We start from the raw sequence: 23234 nt of genomic DNA, 5'->3' as shown, positions 1-23234 counted from the left end.
TGCGTGCGTGCGTGCATGTGTGTATAGAGGGCCAGAGCGAGGCTCACCCATGTTAAGCCATTCAGTGCATCCTCTTGATTGAAATTCCATTAGCTTGTTAGTGGAGGATAGTGGAGAGTTGGTGTATACTTAGCCTTGTTAGCCGAGGCGCAGGCTAAATGAGTGTGCACAGGGTCATTGTCCACTTAAAGCCCGCTCTGCAAACTGCCGGCCAGCTTGAATAATTCATGGAGCATGACCCACGCTGACTGCTTTAAACGAGTGTAGCTTCTCTTTCAGTCTGTTTGGATAATATCTCCACACTGGAGTTAATTAGGTTTTCACTTTTTTATTTCAACTGGTTGTGCATACAGCGGTCAGGGATCTGTCCCTATGGACACACTGAACGGAGAAAAAATGATTCAAACATAAAGTTGGAAATTATGTTTCTTTCTTTTTTTTGCCCCTACAAGAAGCTAACTCTTCATTAGTGAAGCTGACAGAGACAGCTCATTCAGTGTTGGAGATTATTCTTATCATGTAAATACTGAGAGCCCAATGAACAGTATTAAATGAACCATGGATCAAATGGTTATATCCACTGTGAAACATCACCTTTCACAGTGACCCCAAAATGAACGAGATCACTTTGTAGCAATTCAGCCTGCTGTAATTAGTGTTTTAGTTTGTGACCCATGACGTTAATGTTTTGTTAAGCAAGTTATCAACCAGCTGGTGAACAAAGGGGAGCAGAGCTCAAGAGACAAAAGATTCCCTCAGATGTTAGTGGAGACTAAAAAAGAGCCAAAAGTGAATTTTGTACAACATTCATTGGGGTTTCGGAAACATGACTCCCTTTCAGGCTTATTTCTAAGATTTTGTGTTTCTATCTGTGTTTGCTTAAGGGTTAAACAGACAATTAATTATGAACACGTTTGTTACAACAGCTTTTCATGGGGTACATTTTTTTTACAGCCCGAGCACTGTACAATCCTCTTCAGTAGACTTCTGTATTATAAATGATTGACAGGTATCATGGCATGCCCTCTTTATTTGCTGCTCATTTGGGCTTTATTCATTAATCGAAAAGGCCACCAACTTTTGACCTATGACACAAACTCTAGTGTTACAGACTCAAGAGAAGCTAAGAAACTAACTCATCATCCCTTAACTTAAACTATTTTACCAAACACACAAAATTGTTTCTGCAGTTAAAACTACCTCAATCACAATGCTATTTCTGTTAGCCTCCTAATTCAAAGATTCAAGATTTAAAGATTAAAAACATTTTATCTTATATCTCATAGTGACAGAAAATTACTTGTTGGTTAGAGGCTCAAGCAACATAAAAACATTCACACCCATTAGACTCACATTAAATCATACCAAAAGTTCAGTATATTAGTAGAGGCATATGTGTAGTAGTGTTTAGTCTTTCCCTAGTGTGTTAGCACCAAGCTAACAAATGAAGACGTACAACCTGGTACCAGTCTCCACTGTTTATAGGCTTTCTGATTTTGGCATGTCCCAATTCGTCATCAGTCATCTTCAAGAAAGTCAACAAAGAGCATGATGAACATTGCCAATGTGGACCACCTTTTAAATCCTATGTCCAGTGCCCATTATCATAGAGTGATAGACGTAATTTATCTTACTTGTCTTGTCACTTGCATCAGGATGACAACTTCCTTTTTTCTATCCAATTCTCGTTCATATTCAAACAAACCTAATTGCTGCCATAGATCCTCCTACATACTAGTTAGATGTCATCAATGTAACAGTTGACCAGTAATGTTGGTGAGAGCAGCTCAGTGATTAGTGTCTATGTACTTCTGTTTTTTTGGATAGATAAAAACTATGATATTGACAGCAGTAGAGTAGCACAAATGTCATGCTGTATAGTGTCATTTTGTATTTTCCTGCACTGTATGTTACTTTCACTTCCACTTGGTACCATCATATGTGTCCACTTTAAATAAATGATGAGTGGCTAAATGCATACTGCCACATTTTCAGATCAAAACGTCTAAGTTTGTTGGCGTATTGTGCAGACTTGTCTCCTGGCTTCTCTGAACAGCTTGTTTCAATAGCTTTGCAAGAGTCCAACGACACAGTTCAGAACATGCAGCCAGGCTCTGCCGTTTCCTTACACTGGTGCCTCCCATAGACTGTGTAAACATGGACAAGGTCTGAGTGACGTCAACCATTGGTTTCTAAAGTGCTGTTTGGAAGGCCATCCATGGGGATTGCCATTTTGGAAACTGGCTCAGTCGAACTTTGGGTCAACCTTAGAACAGTCAAAGAGCTGGAGCTTCCCACAGACAAAGATTCACCTGCTGGTCTTGCCTGATCTAACTGTACTCTGTTCTAAAAGCTCAGCTAAATTCAGCTGCAACACCCCACCTCAATGCATCTCTGACCAATCATAATCCAGCATGTCAGGATACAGAAAGTTCTCTCTCTTTCATGACCTCCCTATGACCCATCCATTACCCCCAACCCTCTAACTCCAGCAGCCCTCTCTGTCTCCTCCTCCTCCTCCCCCAATGTCCTAGACATAGCCTCACCCCTCACTCTTCCTCCTCCCCACCCCTCCATTCTGGTAGCTGTCATCAATCTTGCTAAAATGACAGGCGACAGATGTTAGCCTTTGCAAAGATCAAATCTGCTGCTTCGGGGCGGCCTAGTCACATGCATACACATGCACACATTTGCACACACATGCATACAAACAGATAGGTATGCACACATTTATACACAGTTACACGTGCACACACATGTACACACAATCATAAACACACAACGACCACTGACAGGTCACATAGCCCGCACAGACATTCACTAGAACTCTCTCCCTCTCTCTCTCTCTCCCTCAGCCTATTTCTAAATCTATTGTGACACCAGAGAGACAGAGGGGGTTAGAGTCGTAGGACGGTCACCATGCATGCAGATACAGGGTACATGCACCGACACTCATCCATACACTCACATACTAATGCTTTCACAAGCAGCAATATGTTGGTTTATCCTCATACAATTGCTCATATATTATCCTTGTAAAAGTTACGTACAATTTTTACGTGTAATCCATTGAAGGTCAAGTACTTCCTCATCCAAGATGGTAAAATACTGACTCCTTGTTTTTGCCCACCATGGCATCTTTTACAGGCTGACAACATAGCTCCTGTTCAGTGTCAACGTCTTGCAGTCTTATTCCTTTTTAATACACCGTTTACGCTTGGTTTTGGTTTGGCTGAGGCACAAAACTACTCAGCTTGGATTTGAATAAGAACATGGTGTGTTTTAAAATGACTCAGCTTTGATTTCTTCTTTTATACAGGTCTTGAGCCCAGCTCTCCTGGGTGAAGTACTTCATTCTTTGACCCATCCATCACCCTAAGTACACATCATTTTTGTTACATCATCTAACCACCGTCATGTTTGACGGATAGAGCAGCGACTCAGATTTTGTTTTATCGTTGCAACTTAGTCATAGTAGAGCTCAACTGTGAACTCCCATATTTTAGGCAGCTCGGAGGTCAGTTTTCCCATTCAAATGCTCCATTGACATTTCAAAGTTCAAAATGTTAATCATGGAAACAAGTTATCCAAATACTTGTGACTATTGTGACTAGTGTTTTAGTCAAGACCACACTAACCGAGCCCAAGACATACCAGAGACCAGAGTGCTCCGAGACCGAGTCAAGACCAAGACATGTCGGGATCGAGACCTAGACAAGACCAAGAACATAGATATCAATGAAAATCATTGAGACCAGGACCAATATCGAGTACTACACTACTTGTGACTATTAAACATTAGATTCGGTGCAAAAAAACGGTTAGAGAACTGAGAAAAAGTTACAAGAGTACAAGAATGTGTACATAATCTTTTACAGGATTGAAGGAACCTTGTTTTCAGAAATCATCCCGATTCCAACGAGACCCAGCAAATGATAGTTTAGCACGCATCTTTCAAAATGTACATGGACCATCTTTCTACATTTATCTTTATTGTAGGGTTTATATTTTTAAACTATAATAATATTAACTAATATATAACAATATAATAATTATGTCCATCAATTAGAAACGTTGCTGTGACACTTTAGGATTGTGGCACTGTAGTTCTTTTCCCTGAGATAATTTATAAACAAAGTTTTTCTTAAAACAAGGTTAATAACATACAAACGTGTGTCCTCTACAGGAGCACATACCATCGTTTCACACTCAGGTAGCTCGTGGTAGGTCTACCTTGGATGCTTATGAAATTATGGCTAAAAATCAAATCCCCTGTTGAGAAAATGGATAGGGGTCTTACATCTGGAACCACACTGTAGAGCCGTATTGGCTCCTAGAAACGAGTGCCACTTACACAAGAATTACATTTACTTTAGTGATGTTACTAATGCAAAAAAAGAAGGCTATTTTGTTTGCCTGCATGATTGCGTGTGCCTCTATTTGTGTGTGTGTGTCTCTATTTTTGTGTGTGTTTGTGTGGATCATCTCCTGGTTTTTGCTGTGACTCACCCGGGCCAGACGGAGGGGAGAGTGTTCCTTGTGGCTATGTTGAACCCAAATACACAGAATCACTGCAACACCTGCTGTGTGTTGGGAGCGCAAGAAAGCCAAAAAAGACAGGGTCAGCTTCCAAACATGTCTCATTACATTACTGCCTCCAAACATCCTCCTCTGTCCTCTCTCCTTTCTTAAGCGGCTCAAACAAACTGAGAGGAAAACAAACTGCTCGTTGAAAATGGGACATGTAGATATATTGGCACATATTAAGTTTAAAGAAGTAAGCTTGTACTACTTGCTTCACAACCTGTCTTGATTAGTTTGATTAAGGTCCAGATCGCAAGAGTTGAAATAAGGTGGGCCACGAGGTCGGCATGTTTGAAATAGTAAGAAAGGATGAAAATTAAAAATATATATTAAGTGATGAAAGATGGCACTTTCCCTTCTAAGTGTTTCTCGTTCTAACAAATTGCTATTTAATGACCTTACCTGTGGCCGACTTTTGCAGTCTAATATTTAAAAAAGAATAAATACAGAGTATAACATGAAATTAAATTAAACATCTGACACACTAAATTACATGCTATAAATTACAAATGGTAGGTACTGTATCCTACATTTTAAACTTTTGTAGGAGTAGTATGATTTTTGCATCTACCCAGCTCTGCCTATCAGCCCAAAAAAACACCTCTGATCCTGGTTCCAATACTCTTACTCTGAGACCCTACCCCACTGGGTCAGTTTCTGGAGTTTCTGGAGAAGAGTGAGCGCAGGTGACGACAGCCATAAGACACTAGACTCACAAGTTCACAAGATGAACTGTAAGATCATACGGGAGTACGTACAGAACGAGCAAACAACATTTTACTTTGTCTTTCCAAGGTAGATTGTCTTTTATTTTGAAATCGACTGGATGCTCTGTGCAATCCCTTGTCTAATTTCCTGTTCAGTTCGATCTAGTCTGTTCAACTTTAAATTGCTTGCAGCAGGCTCAATCAGTGATGGACTCAACGTATATTTGGAGCGGAGCTGGCCAGCCAACCAAACTGACTGTGGCCCCGTGCTGTGGAAACACAATACTTGACTAGCCTTCAGCGCCACGCACTACACAGTAGTTCGCTGCCACTCTAGTCAATCATTGTGTTTCCACAGTGAGCGCCGCCGCCCGTCTCCGGAGCATGCCACCAGCGTTACTACGCTCTGCTCCGTTTCAAATACGCTGCAAGTCTATTTTCGACAGAGTACGCTGCAGGCATGCGTCAAGCTGGACAGAATATGACAACCCGAAACAAGAAGTCAGACAAGGAAACGCACAGAGTGTCCGGTCAATTTCAAAATAAAACACAATATACTGCTCGCGATTGTATGTTGTTTGCATGTGTTTCTCTTTATTCCCACGTGATGCTGTACGACGGAGCAAAACCGAGGCGCCGACGGGCAACGGCCCGCACAGAGTATGTGGGGTTTGGGGTAAGAGGGAGCGATCGGCTCCGGAGTGCCTTGGCGCTGACCGAACGAGATGCACAAGGATACTTTGGAATTTGAAGGGGAGCCAATACTTGTTTTTTTTTCACTGCAGGATGGAACGCACTTGTTCTGGGTATATGGGTCCATAAAAAAAGTTCCTTTAAGATATGGGAAATCATTGCTCAGGTCCACTGGAGTCCTGATCTGTAATTTTGGACACTTTAGGACCTTTAGTCCCATTAACTCTCATTCCACACAGTCTACAAAAGAGCAGGTCAAAAACAGAAGAGTTCAAATTCTTACTGTAACATAAAGGCTAAATGACTGTAATTTACATAAACACAAGACATACCGAAGCTGTAATTTCAGCATTACTGAAGGGTGAAATTTCCAAAACAATATTATGTACATTAACGGAAAGATATAACCTCATAACTGCTCATAGAAAATTGTTTTTTTATGAACACCGGGGAACCTATTTGTTCCAAAGGGACAAGCAAAGGTTATTTCTTTGTCATTTAAACACACCAAAACAATAAGAGCAATGTAAAGTAGTCTCACACAGCACCATTTACATCTTCATAAGCAAGCATTACGCTAAAATGACATTAGTTTCACATAACATGAGGGTTTTTAATAACACATTTTTATTGCTAGAAACTCTGTGTGCCTCAATATTGATGTCCACAGTGTGTATTGAAAACACACACTATCACACACACACACACACACACACACACACACACACACACACACACACACACACACACACACACACACACACACACACAGGCTTAGCACTAACATGTCCAAACAGGAACACGGGGCTGCACTGCAGGAATATAACTCACTGATTGTTTGGAAGTGTGTTTGAGTGTGTATGCATGTGTGCAGGCTGAGGGTGTGTAAGGATACCTGCTTTTCCCAGGAGATGACAGCGAGAGGCAGTACTGTGTTGTCTATACGCCGCGCTCACACGTGCATGCACACACACAAACACACACAGATTACAAGCGTGCACTTTTCATCTGAAATGTATGGGCAGTAAATCAGTATTTTTCTCAAGATGTGCCAGATTACTTGTTTTGCAAAAATATGGCACACAGATCATTCACACCTTTCTACATTTAAACAATAGCATTGTTCACAGGAAATAGATAATCAAAGTGCAGCAGAGGTGAGAAATGAGAAAGTATGACTGCTTTGTTACTGAACTTAGATTTATCACAGTATATTTATTTTATTTGTTAGGTTTTTTGGCAACTTTTTCTTCGAAGATTTTAACACAAATTTTACCTCCTTACATTTTCAAAACCAGCTTATTCCTTTATTCTTCTTGGTTTGTATGGTAATTATTGATTTGTTTAAGTGAGCATCTTTGAGCACTGCCCTCCAAACACTGAGACAGATCTCAACCTAAACAAATGGGACAGTAAAACAAGGAAAAGATGAGGCGCTGTGGCCGAGTGGTTAGTTTGTGTGCCCCATGTACAAAGGCTGGTGTCCTTGAAGCAGGCAGCCAGGGTCCAAGTCTGACCTGTGGCTCCTTTCCCGCATGTCATTCCCCACTCTCTCTCTCCCGCTCCAATTTTTGATTCTATCTACAGTCCTGTACCTCCAATAAAGGCACAAAGAGAATGAATTTTTTAAATAATTCTTATGTGTGTTTAAAATAAAATAAAAAGATGTATATGATAGGGACATAAGAGGGGAACTTGACCATGGAGAAAAAGCACCTGTATGTCACACTGACACTGACGTCCATATTTATATATAGTCAATAATTAAAATAGTAACTTATCATTGACTTTTTGTTTCTACAGGCCTCGGTCTCCTGATTATCTCCTTGCTGTTTCAGACGGTACAGGAAAAGTGAGCTTTTTCAAAACACTGACACACCTGACAAGTTAAACTGTAAATTTCAATTAGAACATATAGTCGGGGAGCGCCAATAGCCTAGCGGTTAAGTCACGTGCCCCATGAAAAGAGGCTATAGTCGTCGTCGCAGAGGCCGTGGGTTAGAGTCCGGCCTCAGCCCTTTCCTACATGTCATCCCTACCCCCTCTCTCTCCTTCCAACACTTCCTCTCTCTCTTCAGCTGTTTTATCTTATGAAGCCAAAAAGGCCCAAAAAGTAACTTAAAGTAAAAAAATATAAGGTCTCGTCTTTTTTCCATGCTGGCATTGTGTTCACTTTGTTTGAAGAATTACAACCTCGGACCATTGATTTGCTCAGCAGGTGATCTGTTCTTCACTCCTGTATGTCTGGAAATGACTTAGTAGTATTCTATCTGCATCAGATGATTACTCATCTTACTGGTGTTGCACGGGAAAAAATGATTTAAAAATAACGTGTCTGTTTTATTGTCTGTTCAACATCCCAAATACAGCAAATTAAAAGTATCTCAAATACAGTAGACACAAGATCACTTAGGTCAAGGAGACAATTCTATTTAATACAATTGTGTTGACCTTTATTATTGTATTATTTTAGTTATGATGTCAGAGCCTTTACAGGTGGAAATATGACGGATTTGAACTCCCCTCAGTTATAAAAAGACTGACTTCATAACACAAGCTAACATTCTTGAAAGGCGTTTTTTTTTCCCTGTCCTTTCATATTTCTCTCTGTAATTGCTTTTTTCAGCCCCACATACTGTATTTCTGTCATGGGTGGGGAGACACAGTATTGACCAACACTGTGTGTGCCCTTCTTAGTGACTTCAGGGCATAGGGAAGGTTAAACGAAGGGGAGGACGAGGAGAGGAAATGATAGGGAAGGCAGAGAGAGAAAAGGGGAGATGACAGGAAACGGAGAGAAAGGGAGAGGACGAGTGGAAGAGGTGGAGGAGCAGGGGAGCACCGTCACATGGGACCGGGCTATTGATTAAATTCTGACATTGATTAAGCATCCCCTGATTCACAATGCCATGTGTTTGTGCATGAGTGTGTGTGTGTGTATGCAGGAGGATTATACTTTTACTCGAAGTGACGAGGAGTTTATAAAGTAAAATAAGGGATGAGGAGATAAGAAAGAATTTATTTTTTATCATTTTGTCCGCTTGCATTCACATGCATATATGATGATGTGTGCTCTTTTGAATCATGTGGTGTGTGTGTGTGTGTGTGTGTGTGTGTGTGTGTGTGTGTGTGTGTGTGTGTGTACGTACATGCCTATAGATCTCTACCCCTAGGAGGCCTGACATGCACTACCACTTCATCCATCCTTGTGGGATAAAAACGGGTCTCTCTCTCTCTCTCTCCCCTTCTTTCTCTCCCTCTGTCTCTTTTGTGTGTACTCCTTTCTTTTTTATTCATCATTAATCCTCTGGTCTGGGTTTGGGATGTCACAGCCTCTCCCTCCCTCTGCTGCCCTCTCTCTACCACTCTCTCTCTCCTTCTCAGCATTATTGTGTATGTGTGTGAGCGAGAGAGAGAGAGAGAGAGAGAGTGTGTGAAGGGCAGGGGCTTGTCATCCTATGCCCCTGTCATTCTGCCTCTCCATTCAGAGCATGGCACCCCCTTTGCCAGGGATAATTACCCCCCTCTCCCCTCATCTCTCCACCCCCCCCCCCCCCCCCCCCCAGTCCTCTTTGCTTCTACCCTCCCATTTCTCTCAAAATGTAAGAAAAGAAAAACAAATTCCCATTTAAAAGGTATTGCAGTAATAAATCTAGTGACATAATCATCATTATCACATGAACTTTATTTATAGCTCTGATATAGTTATAATAAAGCCATGCAGATCATGTTTGTATCAGCAAGTAAAAGCTCATTGATGCTCTATACGTTCTATACACATTCGGATGGAGCCTCCTGCTCGTACTCTGCGTCCATTTCATCAGTATTTCTGTAAGTTTTCTGGAAGCTTATGTGTGAGGGACAAACGTTGCAATACCACCGGATATCGTGGGGGGCAATGTCGAGCACTGTAGCCAACAGTTCATGTCGGACCATCAAACCACATCAAAGAATACTCTTGAAAATGGTGTAACTTTCTGAGGAAAGATTGTTGAAGTTGGTTATGAACTATAAACATATAAGATGTTAGCAGGTCCAGACGCAGGGACAGAAAAGCTATAACAGAACAGATGGATCGAGATGGGACAGAAAATGAATGTCAGCTCGTTTAGTGACGATTACTATGTTTATTTTAATTACATTTTTATGTCTCATTTTAATTTACAATTGAGAACACACCTACTTGTCATTTCCTGTACAGAATGGATCCTTGTGATGTTTACAGAACATAGTTTGTGCTCTTAATTTGGGTCAAATCTGCCAGGAAACACAAGGAGGGATCTGAGGATTGTAAGGTCTACTGATGAGTTTGTTACAGTTAAAAAACAAATAAATGAACATGAACTATTTGACTTTTTTTGACTGTGACTTTGAGCTTGCTCTTTTTAAGTGTGGACTTTCACAACACGTCGTTGACGTCTGCTCTAATATACCGGTATACATTATGAATAGAAACTAGGAGTTTGAACATTTCTCTGCACACTTCTTGAAGTTCTTGAAACAAAATGTCAGCACTGTGGTGGGACGGTGTAAGCAGGAAAAATTGGATGATATATAACAAGTATCCCTTCTGATGATTTCTACAGGTTTATTGTACTCTTTCATCTCGGTTTTGATACCTACATTTGTATTCTATTGCTTGTACATTTGATGGTTTACTGTTGCTTCAAAAAAAGAAAAAAAGTTGTGTGCGCACATCCACAGCAAAATGCATACAGGTGCAGGAGGAAAAAAAGTATAAACTGAAGAAAAAGGAGAAAGGTCCGCACACTGTTCATCTACCAATGAGCAACTTTATTTAAAACAGGGCAATGTTCCAATCAAAAGGATCGTCTTCAGGCCCTCTTTAAACCAAAGTTGCTCATTCGGACCTCTATAGTTTGCGGACCTAGTATGACCCAAAATACAGGAAAAAGTGAGGAAGCAGGATTTTAAATGAAAGGAAACACATTAGTTATCTGACCGGATAAAGTGTGCACTTTGAGCCACTGGTGTTGATGTGCGTGTGGGTCTGTGTGTGCGTGTCAGTCGGACACACCGAGGCACATATTTTCACATGTACTACACACACAGTCTATCTGTGTTCTCTTTCCCTAATTGCTCTTGAATGGTGACCCTGATAAACAAAAAGCGGCTCAGGAGCGACCAAACAAAAGCTTGTTTTGTCGTTTGTTATCACTCCTTCACTCTTTTCCTTTTATTTTTTGCCTCTGGTCGGTCAGAGGGGAGGGGGGAGGGGAAGGAGGGGTGGTGGTGGTGGTGGTGGCGGCAGCCCTCTCTGTCTCTCTATCAGATGCCTGGTGTGTTGTGTGTATTGATCGCTGAGGCTCAGTAGCAGAAAATAATGGGGTGGTGAAAGCTTAGGAGAGAAAGAGATTGAGAGAAAGAGAAAGAGAGAAAAAGAGATCTAGAAACCTTGTGTGTGTGTGTGTGTGTGTGTATGCTAACGCACACACATCACTCCCATATACAATCCCATTTCCCTGCCTCCTCTCTGCCCTGTGCCCCCATATGAATATTGGTTCTCTCCTAACTCCTCCATGTCACCGGTATGTGTGTGTGTGTGCGTATGTGTGTGTGTGTGTGTCCAGACGACCTCATTTGCATATGTGTGTGTGTGTTATCTATGTGAATAAATCCTTCCAAGCCCCGTGCGCCTCAGGGTGATGTGATGCGGCCAGTGCCCGAGCAACCATACCCTAGCTAATTTACAACCATCCTAGTGTGTCCCCCCTACTCCCACACACACACACATGCAAATACACACACATACACACACACAGCTTGATGACACCACGGTGAAACATGTCGTCTAGACGACATTGAACCCTGAGTCCGCCCAGGGTAATTGTTTTATGCAAATGGAGAGAGCTAGGGCTGACATGATTGGGCCAGACTTGGTGTTGATTGAAGTGTGTGTGTGTGTGCCTGTGTGTGTCTGTGTGTGTGTGTGTGTGTGTGTGTGTGTGTGTGTGTGTGTGTGTGTGTGTGTGTGTGTGTGTGTGTGTGTGTGTGTGTGTGTGTGTGTGTGTGTGTGTGTGTGTGTAGTCATTGTAATGGATGTGGCCATGATAGTGGTGTAATGCTGGTAGCCATTAGTATTATTGTTATTGTTGGAAATGTTCTATTATTCAAAGGGGCAGGACCGGGCAATATACATAACATGTAGGAATATGGAGGCAAATGACATACAAATTTACACACACACACTGACAGGCACATGTAGAGAAACATATGTGTGTAATATCCAGCTTGTTATTGAAGTGGATTCATGATGAGACCACCCAACACAATGCAAAAGCAAATATGAATCTTAGCAGCAACGCATGTAAAAACATATCGACGCACACTGGAAAGCCACTTAATGAAATGTTAGAGTTTGGAGCATAAACACACTTGTGCAGACACACACTTACACCCAGGGCAATGTGCTATCAGGGCAGCCATCAGAGGAGAGGGAGAGAGAGAGAGAGAGAGAGAGAGAGGGTGTGTGTGTGTGTGTGTGTGTGTGTGTGTGTGTGTGTGTGTGTGTGTGTGTTGTGGTCCAAGTCGTAAATTTAATTTCATGCTGGATTTGCGGAGCTCATCTGAATTGCATGTGAGCACAGCCTGATGGGCCTCAGTCTCAACACTGGAGAGTCACACACTGAGACGCAGATGCTGCCATCGATGGCGCACGCAAGAGTTCGCACAGATAAACACACAGACAAACGCATAAACACACACACGAACACAGGCAGGAGTTAGATCTCAAGGTCATGATACCAACATGGCCTCTGTTTATGAACCAATGTGTCTTTAACTTTTCTTTTAATTTCAACAACAACACTTATTGGGATGAGGAACTTGGAAGCATCGATGGCACGAACACTTAAAGGGATAGTTTGGTATTTTTGAAGTGGGGTTGTATGATGTCGATCAGCTCAGCCCCTCTACTCAGAAAGCTGCAGGATTTCAGTCCAGTGTTGACGGACGGAAAATTTTGCAATATCAAACCTCAGATTTAAAATTATCTTATTTTACCCAAAACTATCATACATATGAAAAAACCTGAGAAAGGCCCTTAATATCCCTGAATGAAAGAAAATACGCCCTGCACACCATATTGATGAAAATAAAACAATGGAGCAAACTATAAATGTATAAAAAGTTGTGTTCTGCGTGTAGCTAAGCTAGCAGCATCTTGTGTTGTTGTGACATGAATTTTCCTACTGTACAGTCTGTGGCTTAACGAGCAGAGCGGAGGGCGTGTTGTGATGTGATGGCCGTCTCAGACATGCTGATTTGATTGGCTGCTCTCGCATCACATACAATGTTTTGTTTCGGGGACATTGAAACAGCAAAATGATCGTACATTTTGGCCTTTTCTGCAATCTTTGATCGTTTTTCGCCAGTGGGCGAAAAAATACGATAGTTATCATACATCTGGCAACACTGGTTCAGGCAAGGAAGCTAGACTATACATTGTAGAAGATGGGTACATTTGCTCCAAGCAATACTGATAATCTCGAGAAAAAAACATCTAAAAACATCCGGTTAAATGTACACTAAACTGAAAAAAAATCACTGTGCTTTCTTTTACCGCTAGCAAGGCTCTTTGTTTTAGCACTACTCCGTCACACAACTACACAAACTACACTGAACTATCCCTTTAAGAAGAAACATTTAAAACACAGTCTGAGCTTGTACATATCAAACTTTGATGTGAAAAAAATAAAGCCTGTTTCACCTCGCATGACAGCAACCCTTTGACACCAGTAACAGGCATTAAAAACTACTATAAAAATAATTAAATCAGTGATGGTCTAATTGATTTTGAAGCTCACATAAAAGAGTTGACTTCAGTTGAACTTCAGAGTTCATAACCAGATGAAAACTCCTCACAGGAGCTTTAACATAAAGACAGATACATCTACAGTATGCTAGCAAAGTATGACCTGTATACATATCACTCTGGATGAAGGTCTGTAGCTTAACTACCTCCAAAAAAAACCCACGGTCAGTGAATCACAACAGATGGATTAATGTTCAGATTAAAAGGGTCAGAAATGTTACAAAATAGCCAAACAAACCTTCGACTCGGGCCTTTGACGCCGACAGTCCTTCCCAAACATGTTGTCTCTTTGAAACATTGAACATTAGTGGAAATAGAGACAAAGGCTCCATGTCTCCATCTTCATGATCCTGACGGAAGCAGAGGGATAAAGTCATGAAATGTAAAGATTTTTTTAAGACAGCAGTTTTATCAAAGTTAGAGGGAGTGATCTACTAGGTGGAGCTGTCTTTGTTTTTTGATTAGTTTAAAAGCATGTGGGTAAAAGTATCTGGACTACAAGCCTGTATGTAACATGAAGAGATAAAGCTCTAAGCTGATTAATGCATTGAAAAAAACAAGGTATGTACGAGTTAAAAAACGTGTTGTTCATTGAAGATCACGCTTCAGCTGAGAGTTAGACAGAATAGGCCTTGAGATAAAACAAAACAAGCCTCTACAAACATAAGCGAAGATAACTTCACAAACAGCCTTCAAACAGGCACCACAGCTGCTCTCGCAGGTCGCTTTACCTTCCAAAAGCTGCGCCAGCAACTGAGACAAAAGCCAGACACACACCTACACACACACACACACACACACACACACAAAACAACACACACACAAAACAACACACACACTCTCCTCTTCCCCCTCGCTTTGCCTCGCCTGGCCAGTCTCAACATCCCAGTGCTCTTTGAGGCGACGTCCCAACAATTCCACCGGGTCCCTCATTAAGGCCCAGGCGCCGACTCTCAAGGGGAGGTGGGGAGGTGGGGAGGTGGGGAGGGAGGGAGGGGCAGCTGGGGTAAACTTTGGAGAGGTCACCTCCATGTTTCCATCTTCCGCCTCCTCTCATCCCTCGTTCCGGCCCGTCCTCAGGTCCTGTCAGCGGAGAGTGTAAACAAGCAGAAAGGTTAGCGGCGTTTTCACCCGACACGTCTTTTCTCATTAGGGACAGGGGACAGCGAGACAGGAGCACCAACAATGCCCAACCTTTGTTGTTTGAGAAGCAACCTCAGTGTGTTATCTTTTGATTTTGATATCCAGAGATAACACACTAATGTGAAAGTTTGAGTACAGACTGGTATAAGAATAAGTCAACTTAATTTTTGATGTTTGAAAAAAAAGCCATCTCAGGGTTGTGCTATTTCTGAATGCAATGTACATTTAAAGGGGGAATACATTCTCAACACATTATGAATACTGCAGATTGGTCAGTGGCTCTTGATGAACAAACTATCCGCCATGTGTTGGTTTTGCAAGAGCAGGGCCCAAAGATCGAGTTAGAAATTAGTTATTTGCAACTTCTGCAAATTTTTGAATAGGTTTAGGAGCCCGCCTCAAGTGGACACTCGAGAAACTGCATATTTTTGGTTTCATTTTTGAACAATGGAGTTTGCAGCTTTTTCAAAATTCCCATCTTGTTACTAAGTCAAGGTGTGCATCTCTTTATTTTAACAATACATGATGGAAATACTTTGGAAAACGTCATTTCTTCGATGCAGGCACACTGTTTGTGAAGGGAAATGTGAGTGGACTTCCATATAACGGTGGATATCACTACACTGAGTGTGTGCATAACCTCTGCATACCGATAAACTTAAAGATCCTATTAAAACTTCCCCCATCGTAGTATTAAAACCTCCTTCTAGAGTCATTCCTCCTCTCCTTTATAGCATGTGTGTCACTGTCCGACCCACTCAACAGAGACACACATACACACGCACACACACACACACACACACACACACACACACACACACACACACACACAGAGAGAGCCACCGTCCAGCCTTAGTCTCTCTGCCTGCCTGTGTCTGTGTTTGCTGACTGGCTGTGGAAGAAGCCATTTAGCATGCTGAATGTCAAGGTCAGCGTGTGTCGTCCTTGTCATCACTCTCCCTGGCAGAAGGTCATGGAAGAGCTCTCCTCAAATGGACAGCACAAGACAAAGAGGAGGGTTGGCAAGGGAAAGAAAGAAGGATCTATTTCCAGCTCAATTTCCCTGATATTTCATTTCACTTTGCCCCATTCTCGCTTTTATTCCAGGTATATCGTGCCTTTCTGTGTGTGGTTACTGACACACGTGAAGTCGCCATCATGAGACACACATTTCATTTCTAGTAAAGTTATCTGTATACTTATTTGCTAAAGCCAAAGTTATCTTTTATTGATTTGTTTTTTATATTGTTAATAAGATATCCTAAATTGCATATGTTTAAGTTTGATTCATCTAGGGGTATTCTTTAAATCTTTTTTTCAGGTTAATATATATGTATGGGAGGGGGGCGTCGGTTTTGTTGTTAATTTGTAACAGATGTTTCATGTCATGTACGTCTTTGTAACCTGCTATCTATCTAAAACAACGTCTTGGTTACAAGAAGAGTAGAAGGCTATTATTAATGCAAGGTTATAGCTATTGCTATTCTGTTGCCCTCTTTTCGGCCTGTGTTTTGTGTATTAGCTGTCCCATGGAGTCATGACCGCCGAAGGAGACGATCATCGGCTGTTTTAAACATCACCATTCCCCCTATGATCCATAACACACAGGGATTTTAATGCAGCGAGTAATTACAATATGCCCCAACCTGCTCTCATACTCACTTCCATGTGAAGAAAAGAATCCTGAACAAACTCTGTTTGCATCTGTGCAAAGTGGTGCACGATCTCGTATGCACAGATGCAAAGAATGTAAGCACAAAGCGAAGCGTGAACTAATTTAATTTAGTCGTAAGTCGTTATTGTCTGTGCAATGCAAATTGAAATTCAGTTTTAGTGCAGTGGAAAATACATCTGCAGTATGGTTTTCACATTAGCACACCCTGGTATCTTATTAGTAATGTTGTTTGGATTGTAAAGTTACAAAAGAAAATAGACATAAACCGAAGGAAAGCCTTAAAGAGGACATATTCTCCCCCTCCTCCACCTATTAAAACAATCCCCTGTGGTCTAAATGAAACATCTGTGCTGTGCTTTGGTCATAATATAACATGAATCAAGCACCAGAGGAGGTTTGTGACCCTGTATATGTATGTATTCCATGGGTGGAGATATCAGGGGAGTGGAGTTTTTTTTTTTTTATCAGAATCCCACTGTGATGTCACAAGTCTTAAGTCTTAAGACTTATGCAGACTAAAAACAAAGGACTGGAGGGATTTATTTCACATTTTGTGGGTCGGTAGACACTCAGGTTACACACATATATGTTCAATACCACTGTCAAAGTGGAATTTTCGTAATGTCACCTTTAAATAGGGGGCAATAACAAAGTCACTCAGAAGCCTTCTCTGTAGTCACTACTCTTTTTTCCACTACTTTTGCCACTTTGTATTTTCCTGCTGTTAAGGCCAGCCATTGAACTCAATGCCTCTTGCAAATGTTTCATACACTAAAGCCATGGCAACTAAAGAAGCAACCTTATGAAGGCCACAAGCTGCAAGTTTATCTCTAAACTACAATTGTTGTTGGAACTTTTTGACCTCTAACAACTAAAGCCAACCAGGAAGTGGGCTATAATGCCCTGTTAACCACTGAAAGGCTTTAAATTCAATATGTTAACAGACTGTCTGGTGTTTTATCAACAGCGCAAAAGGAATATGTGGCTTTTGCATCAACTTAACCTGTGCAAATGAGACAAAAGACACCATCAAATTCACAGATCAGACACAAAAGAATAAATGCGCTTCAGAGCAAATCGCATCCCTACAGTCCAGGGTTGTTTGTATGTATTTAAATAAGCCATTATGCAGTCATTGTGGGTGTAGAAATCGCACGTTTTAATACAGATCAACCTTATTGCAAGAAATGTCCACTTCACCAACGACAGAGCTTGTAGCCATGTTTAGTTTCGTGAAAAAATGATTGTCTGCTGAGAGTTGGTGGTTACTGCGCCGCTGTCATTTGGCGATGTCACGCACAAACTTTCTACAGTCTCTACACCTGTGGATGATATAAAAGGAGATTATCTGTGAATACAGTCAAAAAAAGGTGTTAAATTAGTCCATGGCTTGAAGTGGGTTGACCCGGGAAATGCAGCGCACACTTCATCCAGGTTTACACAGGGTCTGAGCCTTAAAAATGTCACTCCGACCGTGTGTTGCTGTTAGCAACATCATTTGTAAATCACACTCATTTTCAACAAGAATCATTTCAATTAAAAGGGGGCCATTTCCCCCCAAAGGACAACATAATGGCTCATTTAAATAAGCAGAAACAGCACCGCACCACAAAGACGCTGTTTGCACTGCAGCACATTTTGGGGTAAAGTCGACCCTCTGCATGTCCTTTGTGAATTAGACAACATCTATTAGTCTCTGTGCACAGGTTTAGACGGGTGTAAAAGCCACACAGTCCTTTTGTGAATCAGGCCAAAACATGGTAAAGTACATAATATGGGACTTTTAGACTCCACACTTACATTTATTTTGCAGGTTTTTGTTGAAAATTTGCAGTCTCCAAGCCTAAGCTTAAAAAAAACAAAAAACCTTTATAACCATTTATCAAGAGTATTTCCTTTGATGGGTAACACCTATTGCCAAAAGTAAACAAAGTCCAAGGCCTCTATTTGAAAATCAAATTTATTTGTGTATAGGTACCAGCTTTTTGCTGCTCTATCCATCCTCCCCAGTCCTTCTATCATTGTGTCTCTGTCCTCGTGCCTACTTTCCACAGCTTGAGTAAACACTGCCAACTCTTTCATTAGCCCTCTCACCACAGTCCCTCTTTCACTCTGCGTGTCTTTCATCCCCTCTCGCTCGGTCTCTACACGCCTCTGTTTAAACAGATGAATGTGATTAGAGCCAGTTTTAGATGACATTGGAAGTTTGTGTGTTTAATGACTCAAATAAAAGGCACGGTTATTATGTTTAAAGATAGGCCCTAATACGACGTCTGTGGGAGCTGCTCTGTGTGCTGTGTGTGTGTATTGTGTGTGTGTGTGTGTGTGTATGTGACACTACCCCACCGTTTCAGTTTATTTTATCATGCAGATTGTCAGATGACCGACTCTGATGCCTGGCTTATGCAGTAGTTTTCCGTACATCAACACCAGCATGCCTTGCAGTCATAAAATACATCAGTGCTCACAAATCTTCTCAGTAAATCCACTTTTTTCACAGATCAAACTTCATTTTGTATTGCCTTTGTGGATTGTTAAAGTGGAAACAGTTAAGTTTCTCCTAATTTACGGGCCTTGTTCTCATCTTTCATTGAGCTATGATCCCGTTTCTAAACAAACATGCAGGAAAGCTAGCTAAGACAGCTACATGCTATTAGGGTCTATGCATACCAACAACTTTTTTTTTGCTATGGTAGCACCTTCATCATCAATTTCAGACCACTTCTCGCTTTGCTTACTATAACTAGGTTACAAAGGTTGGCTCACGACACTTCTGCTTCCCTAGTGAGCACTGAGTCTGTTTTTGAATTGCTCTGTATGCTTAGTAATTGCTTTTGTTCAGGGACATTTCTCAAAGAAAATGTAAAGACATCACGTCATGGCATTAGCAGCAGCTTTAGACCTCGAAAGTGTACCATCATAAAAATGAGTCAGACAACTGTGTCCTCCACCATTGTTGTTGAAAAAGTTGCTCCTTCTTGATTTTGATTGGTCAGTGGGGGATAAGTGACATTGACGAGTGTGTGTGTGTGTGTGGGGGGGTGTTCCAAAAATGTATCTTTCTGAAAAGTGAGCTCGGTGAACACAATAGGAAAAAGACAGTATGACATCTAGTGCTTTCATATTAAAGGTGGACAAACAGAAGTGTGGTGCATTGTATTGACGAGCTGTTGACTCAAATCAAAACACTCGTCAATAAACAGCTCATGGTGACCCAAGGAAACATTTTCTCTGGTGTTGTCACAAGTCAAAGCAAAACACTTCAACACAGATATAGATGTTATTAAAGAGGTCATATTATGCCCTTTTTGGGGTTCATATATTTAATCTATGTACCTACTAAAGTATGTTCACAATAGCTAAACTTCTAATAAAGTGTATGTTTTCATGTACTGTCGCTCCATGCACCGGCTCTCTTCTGACTCTCTCTCTAAGGCTCTGAAGTGCCCACGTTCAGAGTCCCCACGTGTGCCAAGTCTGATCTGATTGGTCGGCCTGTCGGCTCTGCCGTAATTGGTCAGTTGCTCAGCACGGTTCTCGGAAATGTCCCACCTCTTTTACCATATTGGGAATGCAGCCACTGGCTCTGTCCGAGGGGAGCATAAACATTAGCATCTTAGCACTACTGTGCTACCGCAGGCTACGTCATATCGTGGGCGTGCTACAGAAGTTAATGGGCGTGCAACATGAGCTACTGGTCTTGCCACAACGAGCCAATGGGCTTAGATCAGTGATCTCACACTGACAATGACGTCGGACTGACACATTTTATCAAGGGGGGCTAGAACCGAGCGTTACATGCAGCTAATGCTACAGCTAACAGGAGGACGTAGGAGAAGCCGCGTTTCCGCGGACTTTGAATGTTTGCACATAGATGTTCCTAAACATGCACAGGACACTTGGAAAACACACTAAAGAGCATATAAAACCAGAAAAAGCAGAATATGGGACCTTTAATGCACCACTGTCTCTATTATGTAAAACAAGCTAATGAGCTCTGTGGAGTAGCCACCTCCTTCCTTGGTCGTCATCTATGTCTGCACGAGTGACAGGAATGAAAATAGAAATGCAGTGTGGGAAAAAACGCAAAGAAAAGGCATTTTCTCAACTTAACTACACTTCTATTTGGCTAAATACTGAACTTGCTTCCATGTATTTTTCATGAAGTAAAAGTATCCCACCTAAACACTGATCCTCTCCTCCTATTCTTTGATCGTGTCCTGAAATTGCACTTTGTTTGTTTGTTGTTTTTGTATTGTAAGCCAAAAATCACAACAACATGCCAAATGAATTCATTTAGAATTATTGACACTGGCTAAAGAATCCTATGAACTACAATGAACATACACAGATCCTTATTGTTCTCCAAGAATTAAATTTTTTTCCAATTTAGTGTTCAACTAGCTAGACAAAACAGAAGCAGTTTGATAAAAATGTATTTTCATATGTACTGGAATGCATCTGAGGTCATTCTAAAAGTGCCTTCCTAACAGGTTGAATAGCACAATCAGTGACAATTCGGTCTCAACTGTCCATGCACTATCAGCTGTGACATTAAAAAAGTCATGCGTTTGGATCAAAGAGAGTCACAAGGCTTCCTCTGAGGACCCAGCCTGCACCCAACATCGCCCTCAGTCCACAGGCCTTAAATGCCCGCTCGTTCATCACGATACACACTTCTGAAAACAGAGGGACGCTGTCTAGGATCTGGAACTGACTTCTTGTCAAATGATTAATAATCCGCATGATATTATGTTGTTAAGTTTAATAGCAATAAAAGATAAAAGCATGGAGGATGAATGTCATGAGAAAAATCTAGAGGATATTTCTTTGAGCGTTAAAGCTGGATTTCTACGGCTCAGGCCCTCATGAATAACATGTTTTTCTATAGCACATTTGAACAAAGGGGGCTTTTTATGCTTTTCAGAAATGTGTCTAATGTTAAACAGGTTCATCTGAAATGTACAAGCCGACACTGCCATAACAGTTCATATCCGGCAGGTATCATATGAAAGCACTATGCGATGTGTTAATGCTGTTGAAGTGAGAGTTGGCTTCACTTTGATTCATAGTGACCTGTTTTGTCTCTCTTCAGGAGGCTGTTTTTAAGAGCCCCGTAACCTTGTTGTTACTAAAACATAAAGCAACAACACCTTTAACCTTGTCTGTGACTGAAAACATTGGAACATGAGTGCATGTAATTGCAGAATATTTGACATAACACTAGAATGAACAAGCAGAGTGGACACATTAAATAAGTTCATGAGTGTCTGCTTGGGACTGGATCCAAAAGACCCAGAAGTCACTCCTCATATTTAAATGTCTGTTTTCACAGCAGAAACATTTTTACAGCACGGTACGAAAACTATTTAAGTATTTTTAGTTAATATGGTTATTGGCACACACTGTAGGAGGGTGGTGATTTTTTTTTTAATTACCTGACTGGCTTTGATTATGAAGGAAATACATTTTTAGATAATTAGGGGCGTGGCTGATCAGACTGCAAGGGGTCGCGTTGTAGCTGTTTGTAGCTTAAGCTTTTCCAATATGGCAACCTGCATGGATAGGCCATTCAAAAACCATGGGGTGACGTCACTCAGGCTTCGTCCATCTTTAGTTACAATCTATGGTGTCAAAGTGTATGGTACGGAGCACCTTAAGTCCCAAGAGTTAAAAAAAAAATATATATTATTATCTTGTTCCTTCAAAATATTATGTTGTCCACACAGGATATTTTAATTTTAGGGACTTCAGGGGCTCCCTAGTATTTTTTATTTTATTTGTTTATTTTGACAGGGGCAGTGTACAGCCAATTAGCTGTACCACAGTTAGCTATAAGCTAATTTACATCTGTAGTCCCTGGGCAGGAGACAGAGACAACTTCTCTGTGAAGAAACAAAACATACACTAACATCTTCACAACAATACACAACCACTGCACAATAACATCACATTAGTCCACATTGAAATTCACACATGATATGAAAACAATAATAGGCTAAGAGCACTTGACTTTAAAAACTAGACAAAAAAACCCAGATATACCATAACATATATCTACAATACACCACAACTACAAAGCCATAATAACATACTGTATCAATACACTACAATATTATCAAACAGAGTTCATGAAAAAGTGTTTATGTGTGATGAGGACATGATTGAGGTGATTTGTTGAGGGGTGGGGGTTGTGGGCTTGGAAATATTTGTATCTATAAAATGGGGCCCTGCTGAAAACGTTTGGGAGCAATCGGTTTAGACGTTTTAAGAAAGATTGCTCATTGACTTTTTTACCATTGTTGCATTTTTCGACAGGCAATTATTAACACACTGTAAACACTGTGAAAGAGTTGCAGCTTAGTCATGTTGAGCCACCACAGTGTATGAGCATCAAAAATGCTCGCCATGGGGAAGGGGAAGGGGAAGGGCTTTGGGTTTAAATAAGTGATAATAGTTGTATGCTAATGTAACTTGATATGACTTCATGTATAACCAGGGAGTATGTACAGGTTTTAAGATCTTACCCATCACTGCACAAAGTGAACAGCATTGCCAGCTCACAAATTGCCACAAATATGTCAAAACAGAGACCGCT

At 41.1% G+C, this 23234-nt stretch overlaps 1 long non-coding RNA gene across 1 annotated transcript in view; it reads right to left on the bottom strand.

The window, feature by feature from the left end:
- Nucleotides 1-23234, bottom strand: part of LOC132975916 (uncharacterized) — a 255862-nt gene that overhangs the window by 174028 nt on the left and 58600 nt on the right. The window contains exon 2 of the long non-coding RNA XR_009673337.1: nucleotides 20400-20547. This is a non-coding gene — a long non-coding RNA (uncharacterized LOC132975916). The remainder of the gene's footprint in view (nucleotides 1-20399; nucleotides 20548-23234) is intronic.

This window comes from Labrus mixtus, chromosome 6, assembly GCF_963584025.1.
Source record: "Labrus mixtus chromosome 6, fLabMix1.1, whole genome shotgun sequence".
In the NCBI taxonomy this organism is placed as follows: Eukaryota; Metazoa; Chordata; class Actinopteri; order Labriformes; family Labridae; genus Labrus; species Labrus mixtus.
The sequence above is the reverse complement of the archived record's forward strand: the minus strand, read 5'-3'. Positions and strand labels throughout refer to the sequence as shown.